Source organism: Ambystoma mexicanum, chromosome 3q, assembly GCF_040938575.1.
Source record: "Ambystoma mexicanum isolate Mex_15411 chromosome 3q, UKY_AmexF1_1, whole genome shotgun sequence".
In the NCBI taxonomy this organism is placed as follows: domain Eukaryota; kingdom Metazoa; phylum Chordata; class Amphibia; order Caudata; family Ambystomatidae; genus Ambystoma; species Ambystoma mexicanum.
The window spans coordinates 1,006,341,133-1,006,361,370 of NC_090926.1; the positions used below are offsets into that span (position 1 = coordinate 1,006,341,133).

At 47.6% G+C, this 20,238-nt stretch overlaps 1 protein-coding gene across 4 annotated transcripts in view; it reads left to right on the forward strand.

Annotated features, from left to right (window-relative positions):
• The window catches only part of AATK (apoptosis associated tyrosine kinase), a 618,216-nt gene that overhangs the window by 37,942 nt on the left and 560,036 nt on the right, over positions 1–20,238 (forward strand). The gene's annotated exons all lie outside the window — the stretch shown is intronic.

The window sequence follows — 20,238 nt, forward strand, 5'->3', positions numbered from 1 at the left end:
TGCTGGTCATAGGAAGAAGGAGATCGGTGTAGAGGGGAGTTCTATGGTATTTAGGTTGTTGGTTGCTGGGGGCGTGGCCCCTTTAGATGGGGGGGAATGAAGCACAATGGGGGGAATAGCGCGGGAAAGGATGGGGGTGGTGCTGTTTGCACTAACAGGCTACCCCAGGGGAACAGGTTTTGAAGATTGAGGGGCATGGCAGGAGGAGAAAGCGGGACACCTTGAGAAGATGGTAAGGAGACGGTAGGGACCAAGGAATAGGTAGGGTGAAAATGGATCTAATTATTTATTTATTTGTTGGGGGAAATAAAAGTGTTGAATTATTAAATTGGTTAAAACATTTTTGTTAGTCTGTAAGGCTAAGGAGCCAGGTTCGCGGTTATTTGAGAGCTTTGGCCTGTCACATTAAAGCCACCTTTTCCACTACAAGCGAGTCTGGGTGTTTTTGTGAAGTAAGCCAAAAAGTGCAAATGCTCACAAAATAAACAATATTTTTAAAGTTACCCAATTACTTGTGTGGGTGATTCCTCCCAAAGTGTGGCCAACAATATTAGCAGATGCCACAGCAACGTGGAAGTCGACATGCTCTGCAGCACGTCGATTTTGCGGTTTGGGGTGTATTTCCCCATCCTGGCGCTCAATAATAACCTGCCAACACTGCTGATGCCTCTGAAAGTGGGATGCCCACCTTCTGGGTATCTAGTATTTACCATTTAGTAACAGTATTATTGCTCGCTAAGATTTCAGAAAAGGGGTTTGTCTGATCGTTAGCAAGTGCAGACTGCAGTGACTAGTAAATTCATGTACTGAAATGTAAGGTGTTCTTGTTTATTGCCTTTCTGCCATTTTGTTGGTGGAAAACCTGAGGTGTTGAAGAGGGCGGGCCGTGAGTATCCGAATCCTGAGTGCTGCCCTGAATCTATTGGTTTGCCAGTGACCCTTGGTTGGGTATGTGTTTATCTGGTGGGGCAGCCCAAGTCCCGAGGAGTCCCAGAGCTGGGAGTCCAGGGAAGCCACTAGTTTGGGTGTAGGTGTGCAGTCGGACAGCTTGAGCCCAGTCTTCAGTAGTCTCGGCTGATGCATGGCTCTCATACCTACGAACTTCCAGCGATGTCTGTATTGTTTTTTCCGAACTTCAAATGCAACAGGAAAACCTGCAATTTAATGGGCGATTAGCCCTTTTGAGTTCTCTGAGCAGGTGATGAGAGAGGCTCAAAAGTAAACCTTATTAGCTCGGTCTTTTCAAATGCAAATAATTGTACAAAGGCACAAAACGCTCGGCTGTTTCAGGCTCTGCAATATCCTCACCCACTCAGATTGCTTCCCACTTCTGTACCACTGTGCCCATCTCCTTCCGGCATGCTTTGGCAGCAGGAGGATTTTCCACTTCACCGGAAATGCCTCCATTTTGATGTCCTGTTGAATTGTAAAAAACCCATTGTACTGTATAGTCTGATTGCGTGTTTATTTAGTTTTTTTTAAAAAGGACATGGCAAACGCATAGTACAAGAGCATCAGTATTTGTATTTGCCGTTGGTGACAAAAAAAGCTATTTTCATTCCTGGTTGGGCTTCTTGCCGGAAGAAGTAGACTACCCACCAAGGCGTAGTGGAGCCGTCTGGTGTTGGGTTCTGCCATTTGGTTGTGCTGAGATTTCTGGGTCGTACTTAAGGAAGGGGACCACGTGCATAATACCTCTTGGGCATTGGCACAATACCACCGATGCTGACTATATAGTTGTTGATGTCCATACGTGCTTCTCTGTCATATTCGCTAGTGGGCGATTTGAAATGTTCTGCATATGTTTACATCCCGCCACCAGTAGAGACCGATTTTGTTGCCAGTGGAGCGACCCTGCAGGCACTCATCTCCGCCAATACCTACAGAACATCCTCACTCCCATATCGAACTAGTAAATGTACAAATAGGTCAGCAACCACACTGGCTAACCTTGATTAACCTTGATTTATTTTTGTAACCACTCGTGTGTCTGGAGTACTTTTTGGGGACTACATATCAGAAAAATGCTCTTCTGCAGTGAATCCTTTGAAGAGGCTGACCTGGACACATGCTGGACTTACCTTCACATTGGTTGGAATGTACCCTTTCTTTGATTTCAATGTGTCCCTATAAAACTCTGTATAGCCTCACAAAATGAACATATCATACAGTGGTTGAAGTGGGCGGGGGCTATACGCCTCTACTTTTTTTATGACATTTTACCATTCCTATACTTTTTTATTTTAAAAAGAAACCTTTACAGAATGTTTTTGTTTTAAAATAAGTGTAGGAAGAAGTTGAAACATTTGAGCGGGCTTGGCGATGATTTATTTTAGCAGTGTCCCTGACTCGTTCTTTCTCACAATAGGCATGGGTCATCAACACCCCCGTCCCACATCTATACACAGATTAAATTGTGACCTGTACAATCCTAACTCTGCGCCCCAACACGCTTGGTCCACCGTGCATCCGCCACACCAGATGCGAGAAGTGAAGCTTTCTCTTCCACTGCAGCACAATCCTGACATGCCCTCTCACCAAATTCCTGTTGGGTGGGTCGCTTGGTAACCTAAGTCGCACTCTTGTTTGATTGGCTGGGTGACTGTCCTTGCCAGGGCAGCCACCCTGCCGTGTGATTGACAGCCAGGCTGTGTGAATGGGGGAAAACTGCATAAAAAGCAGCTCCCTGGGACTGGAAAGGCAGAGTCGCCACTGGGATGAAAGAATCGATGAGGAGCTGAGGGAAGAGGACCCCTACCACGGCTGAACCGCCCGGTGAAGCCCTGCTGTGGGTTCGAAGCCTCGAACTCAACGACAGAGAAGATCCTCCAGGAATCTTCTTCCCTTGAGCTGGTGGGATCAACCAGTTCGCTCAAACGTCAAGCCAGAACCACTCCTCTGGTTGAATTTGCTGTACAGAGCTACAGTGGGACGGATAGCCAGGAAGGTCGGACCCTGCTTGGATTTTAAGGAGCTCACCTTTTATCTGTTTCTCTGCTCTGCTGCTGGTTTCTTCCCTGGGTGGTGCAGGACGCCCCAGTCTTCCCACTTTGTGTCAATCCGACAGTCGCTTCAGGAACCGTGAGCCTGCTGGAACGTCCGCCTCAGCTATAGCTTCCTCTCCGTTTTTAAGGTACTGTGCAAATTCATTTTTCATTCATGTTTCGTTCAGCTGCGGTGAAAGTGTTTGAAATCTTTCTCCAATCCGAGGGCTTGTCCTTCTCTTCTCTTTGAACTAACTTTTCTGCCAACCAACCTCGTCCGGAACCCGTGGCACGAACTTTACCGCAAACTACCCTGAACCGTGTGATCTTGAGCAAAAGACTTTTGACCTATTGACTTTGACCCTAAGCCTTTTCTCCTTGATTCTATCACTGTAGTTCCTCTTGCTCAATTGCCCTGTGTACTTACCTGTTGGTGTGGTTCAATTTCTGCCTAACTTTGTCTTTCCCTCCCTTTTGAATTTCTGGAGTGCCATTTTGCTCCCACTTCATTTTGTGAGTGTAACTTGTCTGGAACTTATTGGCAGTGGTGTGGTGTATTAAGAGTGTGATTTTTAGACTGCTTTACTTTAGTGAGATCTTATACAACTGATGTGTAAATAAATGTATATTCTTTTTCTCAGAAACCTTGAGTCAGTGTTTGTTTGAATCATAGTAATTGCTGTCCTTTGTGTAACTATTGATACTGCTCACTTGCTCTTGAGATAATTCTGGCTGCTCAGCCATCGCTACCACTTTACTGTGTAGTACAGGCTTGTGCCAAAGGTGAATTTGCACTGTCACTTGTAGCCTTAATTGTGTGTGGTGTTCCCAAAGAGTAGTGCATATAATTCTGCACATGCACACGGCAGCCTTGCGCTTGCTAGCTCCAATTCCGCACATGAACCACTGCAGAGCTACTTGGAGCTGTTGGTGCTGCCCACAACATCTTTAACCGTATCCCCTACCACCTGCTACTCCGCCAATGTCCCAATGCTGGGAGCTTGAGTTCTCCCCTCTGGATGAACAGACGCCCCAGTGCCGCAGCTCTAATCCACCTAGAACCTTATCATGACACGGGTGACCCCTTTCCCCCCTTTGTTCTGGAAGCATGCATCAAGAGGCAGCCAAAATGGCAGCAGTGTGCTATATAACACCGCTGTCACTGCATGCAAGGGCAGGCTTGGGAATGAGAATTCGTATCCTTGAAAACAGTACTTCAGATGCAACTGGCTTTAACAGAAATGGCGGCGTATTCTTGTAAGTGATTTTAAACCAGCACCGTTAAAGCCACAGAAACTTCGCCTGCTTGTTATGTGGGCGAACAGAAGAACGAGCGTCGAACGCTCGGGACAGTCCGTTTTGCAAAGATTGTGAGGGTCAGATTCGCTTTCATTTCCGGATTGATCTTTTGGTCTTAGGGTGCATCTCTACATCAACATCCCTAAGTATATTTCAAAATTTTCATTTAAAGCTCCATGCCCTTTTCTGATCCCTACTAAGTTGGTATTTGTATTATCCAGTCCAATGGGATCCTATTTGTTGATCTTAGGGCCTTAATCATTGATGGGGTCCAGATGAAATGGGCAGTTTTTTTTTTTAAAAAAATGTCCTGGAAGCTAGGGTGGCGGTAAATGCAGGGCCCTTCCTGTGCGTGGCTTCGCCTCTTGCTCCGTCTCTTGGCTGCCGACTCAAGCGAGCCTCACTGGGCACTGCATGGTGTGTGGTTATGCTGTCCAGCCGCACATGCCTCATGTTACCTGGCACGCACCGAGCTGACTGCCCACGCCGACCTATTGTCATGTGCCAGCCAAACGGGCAAAAAGTAGGTAGAGTTCTTCAACACCTGAAAGGCTATTTAAACATTGAGTGTGCATTATAAAATGGGTGCATTTACCAATTACCACTCGGGATTGTTGCACCAATCTTTGGGAAGGGCGTGCAGCGTATAACGGGTTCTTTCGTCTTCAGAAGCTGGTGTGAGGGTTTCTGACCCAGCCAGAGAGCCCAGAGGGGAATTACGGATTCGCATATAGTCCAGGATCAGACTGCTGGAACATTTGCCATCTGAATCCTAGCCTCCAGTCACCATTGGGCAAGAAACTTGGATGAGCTTTCAAATTCGTTTTTGTTCTAGCCAACCAGCAGCGTTTCCTACTGACATTTATCTAGGCCACTAAGGGTACCCACTCCAGCAAATGGGGATCAATCAAATCAAACGGCCGGTGGCCCGCTGTGATTGGCTGCTATGCAATCATTAATAATAGGGTTGTAAAGAACATTTCTGCCACGCTGGAAAGCTTAGAAAGAAAAAGAGTTAGCATCACATCCCTTAACTGTAGGCCCATTTCTTTGCCAAAGAAACTAGACTGATTGGGTAACTCGATGAATTGCAGTATGGGGCTGGGAGACAGGCATGGTATCAAGAGAGACACAGACTCAAAAGTAACAGTTTGAAAACCTTTATTATCAAACTTTGTGGGGTTGGTGTAATGCCTATCTGGCCCTAACTCTAAGGGGGTTGTTCCTCAAGTGATGTTTCTAAGGGCCATCGATGTCTGCAAGTTCAAAACCAAGGTTTGTATGTGTCCAAACCTATTGTGCCCTCACCCTTAAACCAGATGTGATGGGGGGGATCTTCTTGATGGGAAAGTGGCGAATCAAATGAAAATGTAAACCACAGCTGCTTTCAAGTAGCCTTACAAATAGGTGCAATTCTGCCAGTTCAAAATCACTTATCTCAAAAGGATCGCCCTTGTAACTTGACGCGTAGGGCTCTTGCTGCAAACTAATAAAGTTCACAGGGTTTGTGGGTCTCTTAGGGTTCCCTTCCCCAAGCTTTGATCTTTCTAGGTCCAAACAAAAAAAATACACAGTTCCTGTTACGCCTCATGGGGTTCCCTTCCCCAAGTCTATGCCTCTCTTCACAAAGTTCTGCAATGTCTTCAGTGAGCCTTTTAGGGTTCACTTCCCCAAGCCTAGGCTCCTCTGGTTTCAAACAAAGTTCCTCTCGTCAAGTTGCACCTTTCACTGTACAGTTCTTTCAGGGTGGGGGTAGTATCAGAGACTTTCGAGAACGCCAGGTTCTTTGCTCCTCCCAGGCGCGACCACTCTGACCTCTTACCCCTCTTCTTATTCTCTGGCACCTTTTCCTTTTCTATGTCTCTTTCACTCTGTCCGTTTCTACTTTTGCCTTGCGAACCTTATTTGCCTGTTGTGCAACCTTGCACCTGCTTTTCACCTTTCAGTGCCTTTTACACACTTCTCTTTACTTTTCACTGTGCTCTCCTTCACCTTCTTTTGCCCACTCTGCTATCTGGCACCCTCTGTGTTTCCTTTGGGTCACTTGCACCTCCTTTCTCAGTTTTGGATTGATCTCACCCTCTAATGAGTGTCTGTTTTCCTTTCACTGCCTCTGTACTGTCTCTCTCTCTCTGTTTCGTGTCACTTGTGCCCCTTTCCTTCTTTTTGGGTCCCTCACACCCCCTATTAGCTGCTTTTGTGCCACCAGCACACCTGCTGTCTTTCTTTTCATCCAAGCCTCTGGCACACCTTTTCTTAACTTCTGCTTTCTCTGTCTTGCTGCTTTCCAGCTTTCGAATGCTTTGACGTTACCTTTTTCTTTGCTTTGCTGTCTTCCCTCATTCGCTTCACTGGGCTCTTCCTTTCACAGCGCTCCTGCTCTAGGCACCTGCATGCTACTGAGTTTCTCTCTCTCTGCTTTGCGAAACTCATCCACAGTATCGCTGCGCCGGGGATCAGGACAATTAAGTTCACATGGGTTTGGGTTTAGGTTAGGGTCTCACCACCTGCCCCTCAGAAGCCCCTGGACCCCCACACATCCCAGGGGAACGAGCACTGGCCTAACCAAGGCCAATAGGCTGCCTTCCGGCTCTCTGGAGACACGGCTCCCTCGCCACGCTGCAGCCCTTCACACACACCGGGCCAGCGTCTCGGTGTTACATACTCCACCGGTTCGTCTGCGCTCCTCTCCTTGCTGCCTTCTTCTCCTTGGCCTCCTGGTTCCATCCAGCAACCTTAGCTCGCTCAATGATCCTGGCAGAATCACCATTTATATATTGTAAGTGAGAGTTAATAGGAGTCAGGTGTGCACAAATGGGGGGAAAAGTACCTGACCTTGCCTGACTCTATTAGTGGGACAATTCAAAGGTGTTAGTAGGTAGGCCTCACTTTGTATCCCTATGTTGTTGCTATGGGTAATCTTCATTATTCTCGGTCATTTCTTCTTGTCCCAGTACTTGGGGGAGATGGGGTGTGATTGAAAATACCCCATTAGGGCTGAGGAATAGTGGGTTGGTGTTTAATGGGTAAAGGGGAGATACCATGTCTCGCCCTTGGGTACTCTCTTCCCAATCCCCCGTGCCCCTCCATTCAGGTGATCCTCCCTCGCTTGTCCATCTCCAGGGTCGGGATCCATAAGCGATGGCCCTTCCATGGCCTCCTGAATGGAAGATCCAAGGGGAGTAGGTGGGAGGATACCGCCGGTTTTCTCACAGCGCGCTTTGCAGAGATCGGCAGTCAACCTGCAAGCCCCAGGTTAAAACCATTGCAGTCCTGGTGAAATGCACAAATCACACAATGTGTTCTCTATATTCTATTCTCCCTTCAGAGTTTTACAAAACAAATGATCAACTCAATATGTATGAACCAGATAATGTGATATTAAACATGGAGTGATACTGACATCTACTGGGCAAGAGCAGTACTTTAATCTTTTTAGTGTGCTAGAAAATCAGTTGTCACCCTAGTAGGAACCCAGATCGTGAGCATCTTTTTTTACCCTTCCAAAGCTGAGCCCTGGCTAGTCATGGCCCACTTAAGCGTTGATGAATGCAACTGTTTCTTAAAAGCAAAGTGTTTCAAAACGTTAAAGCCTAGTAGCAATACAGCGGGGAGAGACGCACCAACATGCTTCTCATATTAAAATATTTATTTTTGGGGAGTCACTCTGGCGGAATCTGGACTAACAGTGTGACTAGTAGAGTCTAACTGGCTGATGCCATTGCTGTTGCTCACCATAACCGCTCAGTGGTGGCCCTGCTGCTAGTATATATAGAGGATAAAATGCCTTTATGACATACCTGTGTACCGCACACCTGCCTTTCATACAGCCTCATACTGCAATGGCCTGTCTAGAGTATGTATTGCTGCATGACTGGACATTTGGGGGAAGCCTCGAGTCTGCATTCGAGTGGTTTGTTGTGACTTTTATTTTGAGTTGAACAACCACTTTGTTGCATTGCATGGCTCGAAAGCGATCTGTAGTATTTGCAAGGGGGTCGTCTTCATTTTCCATGTTGTTCACTGGTGTGCAAATAGTCTGTTGGGCACCAAGTCCTGGCTGCTTCGGTGAGGTTCTTTGGCAGTGTGGTGTGTGCCCTTGGAGGTTCAGTTTGTATGTAAGACTCGTAGGAGTTTGGTAAAGTAACTGCTTGGCAGGTTTGTGCGATTGATGCTCATAGTGTCGATAGCCTGGGTCGCTACTTTATTTTCAGGGCTATTGATCAACACGGTTTCATCTGTATGTATATTAGTGCTTTGTTGGTTGTTTTGGGGAAAGCCTGTATTGAATTGAGAAGTCGGATTCCATACTTTTTCCTGTGTTTTGAGTTTGAACGAGTTCTTTGTGTTTGTGGCTGTTGTGCCTATAAACCTATAAACCCTTTGGCCTACATTGTTGAGTAGCAGGTAATTGTTATATTCTTTTTGCTTTTGTGTGATGCGTTGTTTTTGTGCTGTGTTTGTGGTTGAATGTCTTCAAATGTATCGGAGAAGCATATGTGATTTTGGTGTTTTGAGGGTTGAGCACCCTGCCCTTAGGCATTGGGTGTGGTGGAAGTGGGAGGCAGGCCAAAATGGGGAAGGCCGTGTGGAGAAACCCCCAGCTAGAGCCACAGTTTTGGGTCAGAGAATTAACAGACCCCAGTGGGGTGTTTTGTGTATGCAGACTGTGTCCCCCCTCTGGCAATAACAAGCAGGCTACCCAAGAAATTGAGAACATAGAAGAAGGCACCAACGTCTTTGCAGAAATGATGAATCTCATTTATTAATGAGCGAGAAGTAGGCTCATTGCCAGCACAGTAGGTTAGGGACACTAGAAATGGATGATGGTCTGCACGGGTCTACAGGCACAATGAGGGGCATTGATGAGAGGCATACTGGCTAGGCACACCCAGAAGGAAAGAGAGGGCGGGTGAGTGACAGAAACTGAGGGACACAGACAAGAGAGTGAGGGGCACAGACAGAGGAAGAGATATAGACAGCCAGAGAGAGGCAGAGCCAGAGGCAGGGGCATGACGGCACACGGGTATGGAAAGGGAGTGTGCCAGATTGGGAGAAGTGTACCTGTTTGGGTCTCTGTAGCTCCCCTACCCCCCACCCCTCACGCGTCCAGCACTGCAGCCAAGAAAAAGAGCACAGGTCTGTTTCTATGTCCACTTATAAGACTGTTGCTCCACCCCTGCAGAGACCCCCCTGTAGGTTCCAAAGAGGAAGGGGTGGGATTATGATGGGGTGTAGGATAACGCATTCAGGCACAGGTCCCCCCCATCCCCTCCATAGGGGAGAAGAAGAGTTTCTCAGGAGGTCAAACTATTTCTCAGGGTCCAAGTGACAGGAAAAGGTTGGAGATTCACAGGGGGGTAGGCTGCCACATGTAGGCACACCCCCTCCCCTCCACAGCTATCCCAGGTAGGGGATGGTGGGACCAATGAGGAAGGGGCAGGGACATTTACAGATGGGCAAACATTCCAGGATGGACACAATGGTGGATACACAGCCCCCTCCTCCACAGTTGTCCCAGGAAGGGGGATGAAGGGACCAAGGAAGGAGGAGTAGGCTGAGACATGACAGGTGGGCAAACATCATAGGGTAACAGCAAAGGAAGGAGATGGAAGTGCTCCCCTCCGCCACCCCTGCAGTGACCACAGCTGTTCTCATGAGTCCAGGGAGGAAGGGACGGACATCCGAGTGTAGCATTGGTAGGCCCCCTTGGAGGAGAAGGGAAAGCCCATGTGGCAGAAAGGGGAGGGAGAGGTCACAGGATGGTGGCAGCTTGGTACACATGCATGGACTGGGAGGGGAAGAGTTCTTCAGGAAGAGGCGATTCACTGGTCGTAAAACTGGCAGCTGTTAGCTGTGCCTGGGGTGGGAAGCTTTGAATACATTGAAATGCAGAAATTGGAATACATTTGTTGAAATGAAGTCATGCGATACATCAAAATTTCACATTGCCGTCTTCTGAAAAAACAGCGCTTTCCCACAGTGAGGGAAGATGGACTGTTCCCATGCCTGCAGGCTTTCCGAGTGGGGTTGGGGCATATTTTTGGGAGGTAAAAATAGAGTCGATGCTATGGGGTGCAGTGTCCCTTTTATCAAAGGGTCCTGGCTAATTCCTGGGCCTCAGCTTATAACGGGTATTCACTGGGTCGAGTCCCTGACCCTTCAGGGCTGGGTGAGGTGGAGGACAGGGTCCCAGGTGTGTAGTAGGTAGCACTGGAGTTTATATTTCAGGAGCAGAAGGGGGCCTTACCGTATGAGTGGCATGAACCCAGGACTTTACATCTGCAGCTTTAGAGAGGTGTCTTGGTCATAAGGAGAGTAAATTGTCCCTTCCACTTGGGCTGTATGCTATCTTCCCGGGCAAAGTCCTTGAGCATCACTAGGTCTCCTTGCTGTATTGAATGCAGTTTTTGCTGGCCTGGCACAGGTTGTGCCTCGCTGCCTGGTGGTAGATCCGTCTCATGACGGAAGTAAGGTATTTGAAATAAGCCAGAACTGAATCATTAGTCAGTGCCAGAGGCATCCTGTTAAGAAGACTCTGCAGCTGGCAGGGGCATTGGTCTTGCCATCAGGATCACAAATTGAGAGAGTCCAGAAAAGTGGCTGGGCATACCTCTCATGTAGATGAGGGCAAGGGGCAGTGTATCTAGCCAACTTAGTCCTGTCTATGCGCACACTTTTGCAAGCTTGTTCTTCAGCTCCCCATTCCTCCTTTCTGTTTCCCCCGAGCTTACTGGTCTGCATGGTACATGTATCTTTTGGTTAATCCCCAGGCCTCGCATATGCAAGTCATCACTTGGTTGGTAAAAGGTGGGCCTCTGTCACTAGAAAGAACGCAGTCCACTGACCACCTTGGACACATTTCCCTAAGTAATCTTCAGGCCGCTGTGAAAGCGTCATCCGGGATACATGGGAAGGCCTCCACATATCCACTAAACATGTCAACGACCAGTACAAAACGATACTTACCCACTGGTGGCAGTATTATGAAATCCATTTGGAACTCATACCAGGGCCTAATCTGGGGCTGGTGGGCTGAGCCTGGGGCAACCGTCACTAATTTACCAATGTTATGAATATGGCAGATGTAACACTGCTGAACAAAGCGTTTTGTGCTCTTCCACCCCAGGGGCGAACCAGGTACTCCTTATATAGCTGGTGATGGCATCACTACCCACATGTGCAGTGTTATGTGCCAGGTGAATTCGGTATTCCTGGTCAATAGTTGGAGCCATTGGTTTCCCTTCCGGGCAGTGCCACACTTCTGATTCATCCTGGGTGCACCCTATCCATGTTCCTTTAGCTCTGGTGTCCCTAGGGTAGTCTGCAGTGCGTCTAGCAATGTTGCCAGTTTTGCTATAGGATCTTGTACTGGCAGATTGGGGAGTATCTGAGAGCAGTGTCTTGTATCCTCTCAGGAGTGCTTTGGGCAGCCTGTTAAGCTGTCTGGTCTGCCAAGTTACCGGTTACCTGCCAGGAGGTTCCGGTCTGGGGCGTGTTAGTGCATGATTGAGATCTTGTTAGGTAGGAGCAAAGCATCTAAAAGGGCAGCAATATGGGAAGCATTCCTGATTTGGGTCCAGGCTGATGTAAGGTATACCCTTTCCCTCCAGATCATGCCAGAATCTAGGCACACTCCTACTGCATACCTACTGTCAGTCAAGGTATTAGACTGCTTCTCTGACATCAGTGTGCAGGCTCCAGTGACTGCCACAAGCTCTGCCACTTGAGCAGAGCAAGGGGGAGTTATGTGCTCTGCTTCTAGGACAGTGAAGGTGTTGTTCACTTCATCCCAGGACACAATGGCATAACCGGATATCAGGGCCCCATCAGAAATTCTCAGTTGGGCAGAACTGTCAACAAAGAGCTTATTGGCCCCAGGGATTGGAGTGTCGGACAGGTCAGCGCGGACGGTAACCTGCTGATGTATTACCTGGAGGCAGTCCTGTTCCTCGAGGTACTCCTCACACGGCACTAGGGAGGCGATATTGAAAGCAGGAGCTCTCGCCACAGTGATGTTATTACTGTTGAAAAGTGCCTCCTCATATCTCAGTTTGCGGACTGGAGAGAGATGTTGGGCCCTACTATTTGTCAAAAGTGCATGCACTTAGTGGGGCACACTAGCCAGAAGCTCACTGTCCGGGACAATCTTCTTAATCTTCGGAACCAGCGAAACAGAACTCGCAACAATGCGCAAACATGCGGGGAGGGCAGCAGCGACAGGGTCAAGTGGAGTACTATAGTAGGCCAGAGGACGCAGTGCACCACAATGATCTTGAAGCAGTACCCCTGAAGATATTCCTTTCCTTTCATGACAAAAGGAGGAAGCATGTGTCGTAGTCAGGCAGGCCGAAAGCAGGTGCACTGCACAGGGCTGCTATTACTAGTTCAAAGGCTTTCCTCTGCTCTGGGGTCCAAGGCATGGGGTCAAACTGGTATGACAGGATTGTCTCCTGCAGTGGTCTGACTAAGATGGCATAGTCACAGATCCACTGCCAACAATATCCTACTACACTTAGGAAGGAGCGTGGGTCACTCCGAGTCACTGGGGGAGGTAGGGTTGAGATAGCTTTCACTCTCTCCAGATCCAGGGACTTGAAACCCCTACTAATGATATGCTGCAGATATTTCACCTCAGTTTTGCAGAACTGCAACTAAGCTTTTGATGCCTTGTGCCCCCTACTAGCCAGCTCAGTGAGCAGATGAACCATGTCAAGAGTGCACAGTTCCTCTGTCGTAGATCAGATCAGCAGGTCATCCACGTAGATCAAAAGCTCGCTGGTGCTGGGCAGCACTATTTCTCAGTAGTCCTGGTAGAGAATTTGAGCGAACACTGTAGGGGCTTGGATATACCCCATTGGCATTCTTTTCAAAATCATCTGGATGCCATTAAAGGAAAATGCGAACAGATACCAGGATTCCGGATGCTGAAGGACATTGAAGAAGGCACTACATAAATCGAGGACACTGAAGTGGGAAGCATTCACAGGGATGGGTGATAAGAGTTGGGGTTACCGCCGTCAGGGGGTCCACTGTAAGGTTAATGGGTCTGAGGTCCTGAACCAGGCGATGGGTGTTAGAATTGGGCTTCTGCACTGCCATGATGGCGTTACGGCTTTTAGCCGGGGACCGTGCCACGGCCAGGATGTCTTGTCTTAATAAGGTGTTAATGACAGGAACCAATCCCCTTTCAGTGTCTTGCTTCATAGGGTACTGGGGAATCCGGGGCAGGGAGAACCCGGGGTTCACCTGAACGTGCAGGGGCTGAGCAGATTTGATCAGTCCCACTTCTGTGTGCTGGGTGCCCATAGGGTATCTGGTAATGCTGCAACCTTTTGTTCATTCACCTCTGTCAGAACCATAACAGAGATGGTGGGGCAGAGATTTCTGAATGCCTCAGTTTGGGCTCGTGTTTTGCACACCTCCATGAAGAACTCCTCAGGATTATCTGGGATGAAGAGAGTGCCTTGACCCTTTTTGCAAACAATCACTGCACCCACCTTTCCCAGGAAATCCATCTCCAGCAGGTTTTCAGGTTAGGATGCCCTTGACATGAAAGCCTGTGTGCCAGTCAGGGGACCCAGACAAACCCTAGTGGGCAAGCTGACGGGCACCTTAGAGGGGATGCCCTCCTACAGCTGTGACCCTCCGGCCGGACACTTGGGTATCTGGGAAAACCCACTGCCTCAGTGTGCTGAAGGTGGCCCTTGTGTCCACCAGCATCCTGGTGTGCTTGTTACCTACCTGGGCTGTTAGGTAGGGGCCAGAGGATGGGGAGGGGATGGTAAGGGCAAAGAAATGGTGGGCCAGGGGTACTTCGTCTGAGTCCAGTTCCTGTCATGCTTGAGGGAACTCGAGTGGACTCTGGTCTGGCTGCTGGGACCAGGGTTGCCAACACGGTGCCAGAGCAGGCACCCTGGCTGATCTGACTGCTGGCCTGGGGATGAGAGGCATTGGTCTGAGTTCTAGCTGGGGGTTGTCCAAGCTGGCAGGCTGGGGTCAGAGACAGCATTCTGATCTGGGGACCTGGGCTGAGCGGGGTGCTGAAAGGGACCAGGCAAGTATGGTGCAGGTAGTTGGGATTGGCCCTGCGTAGAGAGGGCTGCGGCCTGGCTCTGTTCATGTTGACTCTGCTGAGAACAGTTGTATTGCCACTGGCCACATTCCTTAATGACTGGTCCTGATGCATGAGGGTGCCCAACTGGGATGGGTACCGGGACTGGGGGTGGATACTGGCCTGGGACAGGCTGGGGCATGTACTTGGTGTTCTGATAGCCCCAGTACTGGGAGTTCAGGGGGCCATCTGTAAGTGGTGAATAATTCCTCCTCTTCCTCTCCTGTTAAATCCATGCTGTCCTCTAGGAGTCCCATACGGGCCCCCATAAGGTGCATGCACCATCTGGAGGGCGGTTTCATCCAGGTCTGGAGATGCAGCAGCAGCAGCAGCATCAGCCTGCATTTGCAGAGTGGCAAACTTCAGCTGCATTATTTTCTCTTTAGCATCCTCCTGCTCCTTCCTGTGCTGGCTGCAATAATGCCTGGCTTGCACCAAGATGCTGGAATAGGACATGCTGTCCCGCCCCACACGCATCTGCTTGATGTCTGTGCTTGCCTTTGGCAGCAGACCCTCTACAAACTGGGTGACCATCAGGGGCCTAGCTGTTTTAACAGGGTCCTCCATCCCAGAGTATTGCTGGAAGACCTCTTTTACCCTCTCAAGATACTCTGCCACATCCTCATTTTTATGTTGCTTACATGATTTGATTCTTTCAAAATTGCTGACTACAGGGTAGAGTTCTGCTATTTAGTTTACAATTTCTTCTACCCTCTGGGACAGGGCAGGATTAGCTGGAGTCACTCTGTCACCTTCTGTCTTCTCAGGCAGGTTTTGAAGGTCCATTTCTAGGATCTAGTTAGCCATGGTCATACTGGTGGCCAACTGGTCGGAAGACAGGAGTGTCCTCAGTAACTGGAGCATGTCAGCCAGAGCAGGGGACAAGGTAGCTATCACATCCCTCAGGAACACTACAAATTCCTAATGACTCTTCCTAACATTTGGGAACTGGCCCTTTAGGCTGAGTATCTCTGTTGGGGACCAGCGCTGGTGGGCCATTGCTAATGTGAGTGCCTGAGGTGCAGCCACAATCCTCATGGGTGTTACCACCCCCTCCTCTTCCGAGGAGGAGGAAGAGTCCGTGTCGGAATCTATGGCCTTGTCAAATAGGTAACTAATGACATCTGCCTCACTTACTTTGAGGCAAGACAGGGCTTCGGCCAGGAGATCCTTAGCTAACCTTAGATCCCCTCCCCTCTTTGGGAACTGCTCAATGGCAGTGTTCCACCCCATACCTTTGGACGGTTGCTCTGGTCCTCCTACTCTCTGCACATGGAGGGAAGGGTCTAACAAATGCGCCTCAAACCGCTGAAGTGCTTGCGCCTGTTTAGAGGTAGGCACTGGGTGTAATGCAGGAACCGGGAAAGCAAGGACCTGGTCAGTAGACCTGATGGCCACAACCTAGCTGGCCAGTGCAGGTTCCTCTGGGGCTGATGATACTATGGGGGGTTCTGGTGCAGCGGGGTCAGCAGGGGCATACACATACGTGCCAGTGACTGGGAAGGGAGCAGAATAACTGGCTGCGGGAGCAAGAGCAGAATAAACTAGGACATCCTCTAGGGTTGAAGGTATTATTGGGGGTTACACTGGGAAAAGGTGGGGGTCACTCCTATAACTGGCGTCGCTTCTCATCTTCTCTACATTATGCTTTCCTAGCTTTTTCTCTAAATGTACTTTGTTCAGCCATTTTTTCTTTGCCACAGACACACTTTGCTGTGACCACCCCGTGTAGGCCTTCCACTGCCTAACTGCTCAGCTCCCTTTCTCACTTTTAATACTCTCACGCATCAAAGTTAGGTGGGGTCTCATCAAGGGACCCTTTTAGGGGCCAGACCAGTAGGTTCTGGCGTTTGGGCTGTTTGTGCCATACTCTCAGACGGTATCCGGGCCGTGCACTGTAGGGGAAAGGCTCACTCCTAGGCTTGCAGAATTTCCCATTCTGACAGGTGGAAAAAATAAAAGGATGTTGTACACAAACTCATATTTCTTGAGGACAAATATTAAATCACTACAGGGTGTGAGTCAGCCCCACTGAGTCCCTGCTACCAGGTCTGTCAACCAGCGTTACTCTAGCACACTCACAATCCATCACAGGCACTCACAGATGCACACTAACAGGCGCTCAATTAGGGAAGGTGTTGCGTGATAAACTGTTTCAGGATAGTGCGCAGTGATTTCAAGCTACTGGTCTACTTCCAAAAGGAGTGAAAGGTACAATTCCAAGGCGTCCCTTGAAAACTACTCAGATTCAGGCAGGCGGGCAGGTCGGGCACACCACACAAGAGTTCCAGGCAAAGGCTATCTCTAGAGGCCACATCTCATAGTTCTAAAGAAATACATGGCTCTCATGTGCAGGATATGGACACAATCAAACTGGGCAATTGGGTGAGGTTGGGCCCTCTACTAGCCTTGTTCACTCCTGGGGAATGTCTAGGAGAGGAGTTTGGTACAGACTAGGTAGCCCATGTACTAGTAAACTGACTTAAGTGACAGGTAGCATGCTTTAAAATGAGGCTCCAGTCAGACCGGCCCCTAAGTAGAGCATTGAGTCACAGCTACCAAACATCATAGGACAACAACAATGGAAGGGCTTACCTCTCCCACCCTTGTGATGACCACAAGAGTGTAGCATAGGCATGCTCCCTTGGGGGAGCCGGAAGGTCCACGTAACAGAAAGGGGAGGGGGAGGTCACAGAATGGGGCAGCTGAGTACACATGCAGAGACTGGGAAGGGGAAGAGTTCCTCAGGAAGAGGTGATTCACTGGTCGTAAAACTGGCAGCTGTTAGCTGTGCCTGGCGTGGGAAGCATTGAATACATTGAAGTGCAGCAATTGAAATACATTTGTGGAAATGAAAAGTAATGCGATACATTAAAATGCAACAAGTAACATATATCGAACATCATAGGCAGTGCTCCAGATAAGATTTTGAGGTGGGAGTATTTTACTCTCTATTTTTAAACTTTGAGAGTAAATGTGATTTTAATAGAGTAAAAATGACTTTTCTCCTTCGCAAGCGAGTAAAATGTATGCGACATCCAGCCGACGTGTGAAAAAACTGTATGGAAATCATTACTATGCGGCAGCTTTCTGCATTGTGACCTTTCATTATTTCTGGCTATTTGATCTCTCCTGTATATAATTAAATGTTGAAATCACAAAAACCTAGCCAATTATATAGTAAAGCATACATGAATTTGTATTGTGTGTTTTGAGATTCGATAGCAGAATTGTCTTTTGATGTTTAATGAAAGTCCTAATTTCCTGTAGCTATTACTACCTAATGGTATGCCAATGTTATGATACAACAGTGCAGAGAGGCAAATACTCCATGCAAAATTCTATATCTAATCTAGTGGTCAAATGGTTATTTATATAGCTCTTTTGGCAAAGCGCTGTACATAGAACATATTTATCACAATTACCACCAAACCAAATCAATAGTCATTGATCGACCTCTAAAGGATGAAAGGCTGAGTTGGACTTGCCGGGATTCGAACCTGCAACCCACAGATCATGCAGAGATTGCAGCAACGAGTGCTCAATAGGCTGAGCTATCTTATTTGCTAACATCCTTCAGAGGTTGGTTAACTGAGTATCGACTGAGGTATAATGATCACAGTACCTAGATGGAAGATGAACCATTTATGAAGCGCTACATAAAGTTAAATACCTATCTGGGTTATCACAGGGACAGGTTTTGCTGAGTTTCTATTTCAATTACCAATGTAACTTTCATTTGTTTGTTTTTGAACAGCACTTGCACTTTCTTGAGAGTCAGGTTTTGGATGTTTTATTTGTAGTCTTGAAGATTTGAGAGGCTAGAACACCTGTGATGAGTGTAATGGCAATCACTCACCCTTGAGCAAAGACTTTGCTGCCACTGACCATTTATAGTAATGTACCCCATTGACTGCAAGGTTGAATGGATGTAAACTAGACTGTGCAAAGTCATCATTTCACACACTGTTTTTATAATTAGACTGTAAATTAAATTAGAAGTGTAAATATTATCTGCCTCTGCATGATTATGCACACAGCCCCAGAACTCTAAAAAATACAATTGTGCAATACGGGTTTGCTTTCACTGGAAAAATAACATAACTTTTTAAAAAAATAAAAATTCTCAATTGCAACTTAGTTTTCCATCTTATTAATTAGACAATCATAAAATTCTAGGAAAACATGCACAGTGCTTCTGAAGCTGAATGGAAAGAAACTATTCCTTTTATCAGTGTGCAGTTTATTATTTTGAAAGGCTTCAGAGAAATACATTCTGTTTCGGAGGTGGCTTGCAATTACATCCATGTAGATAAAAATCACAAGAAGCCTTCTGGTTTCGGTCAAGTAACCTGACCTTCTCACTGCCCTCTGTTCTAAACCTGTGTGTAAATGTACCCAGGAAAATAATAAAGCTGGTGTATTTACAAGATTTTCATGTGTAAAAAGGCCTGGTCCCCACCTTATCTGGAGCCCTGATCATAGGCATCCACCCAATGAGACTGCTATTTCCACGTTTCCAGAGTATGTTTCTTGATAATGGGTGCATCTATACTTTAGTTCTGTTATGCTTGCCGAGCCGGGTGTGGAGATGTCAGCCATATGTTGCCTTTAGTTGCGTAGTATACGTTCTGTACCATGCATGTTGTAGTGCTTGTGGCAGGTGTCTGCATTGCTACTGGCTCTCAAGGAGCTTCTTTTATCTGTGGATCTGTTGCGTTGTGGGGCAAGTGGCTAAGAGGTGTCTAATGTATTTCCTTCTAACTGGTGTTGAGAGTCGAAAAGCCTTCCAGGTGCTTGGAAGCATCTTCAAGCAGCATACAGTACCTTACGAAAGATCATCAAATCGAAGAACAAAAATGTATTCATATTAGCATGTCAAGTGGTAATGGACTTCCTAAAATCTAGTGGCAGTCTGATAGTTTTCCTTAGATTGCTGGAGTTATCGCTTGTATGCTGCTTTTGTGCTCTGATTTTAGGCCTGACCCAGAAAGATTTGCGCTACTGCTCCGGTTTGCACCTGCTACGCAATATATGACTCGCAACGTGTGAGTGGGGGCAGATCTGGAGTTGCCTGGAGCACCTCCAAGATGCCTTTGAGAAAATCTTTGTGCACCACATAAAATGCTCCAGGAATCCCCACGCGTTAGGCTTTCTGCATCTGGTGCAAGGCAGCACATGCGCTTCTGAGATGCTCTGTAGCATACCCTGATTTGGTGCAGTGCAGATCTTTGTGAATCGCGCCTTTTGTGATGAACCAAAAATCTGAAAAAGGTCGCTTTTTCCTACCAAAAATGTATGGGTTCAGTGAATTACTTGGCAAAGGGGGCAGATTTTGCTCAGTGTAGGAAACATGCGCGGGAAACATATTTGGCGTAAAAAAACAGCAGAACTGCCTGCAGAAAAAACAGTACATTTAGTTGCTCAGTGGATTAGACATTTAACAAGAGTTCAGGCAACTTACTTTCTTTATATTAGAATACCTAAATATCTAAGCCTATTATCAGAATTAGCGTGTGATGGGTACTCCATTATTATGACTCGCAGCAAAGATTAGCTCCTTCTGTGTGCCCCTCATAAGGGAATTTATAGGTCTTCTCCCCTGTCTTTGTGGTGAATGGTCTTCCCCAGAGGGCCGCTGAGTACCTTTATCACAACTCCAGTTCCCTGTTCACATTTTGGAGGAAATGATTTTAAAGAAATACTGGGTGTGACATGGAGCAATATTTGGCAAACCTTCCTTGCTGCCTTGGAAAGACGAACTATTATTCCACTTGTCTAACAATTTCTAGGGTATTTGTTCCCCAAGCAGGGCACAGTTCAAAAGGTGAGTTCTATAAA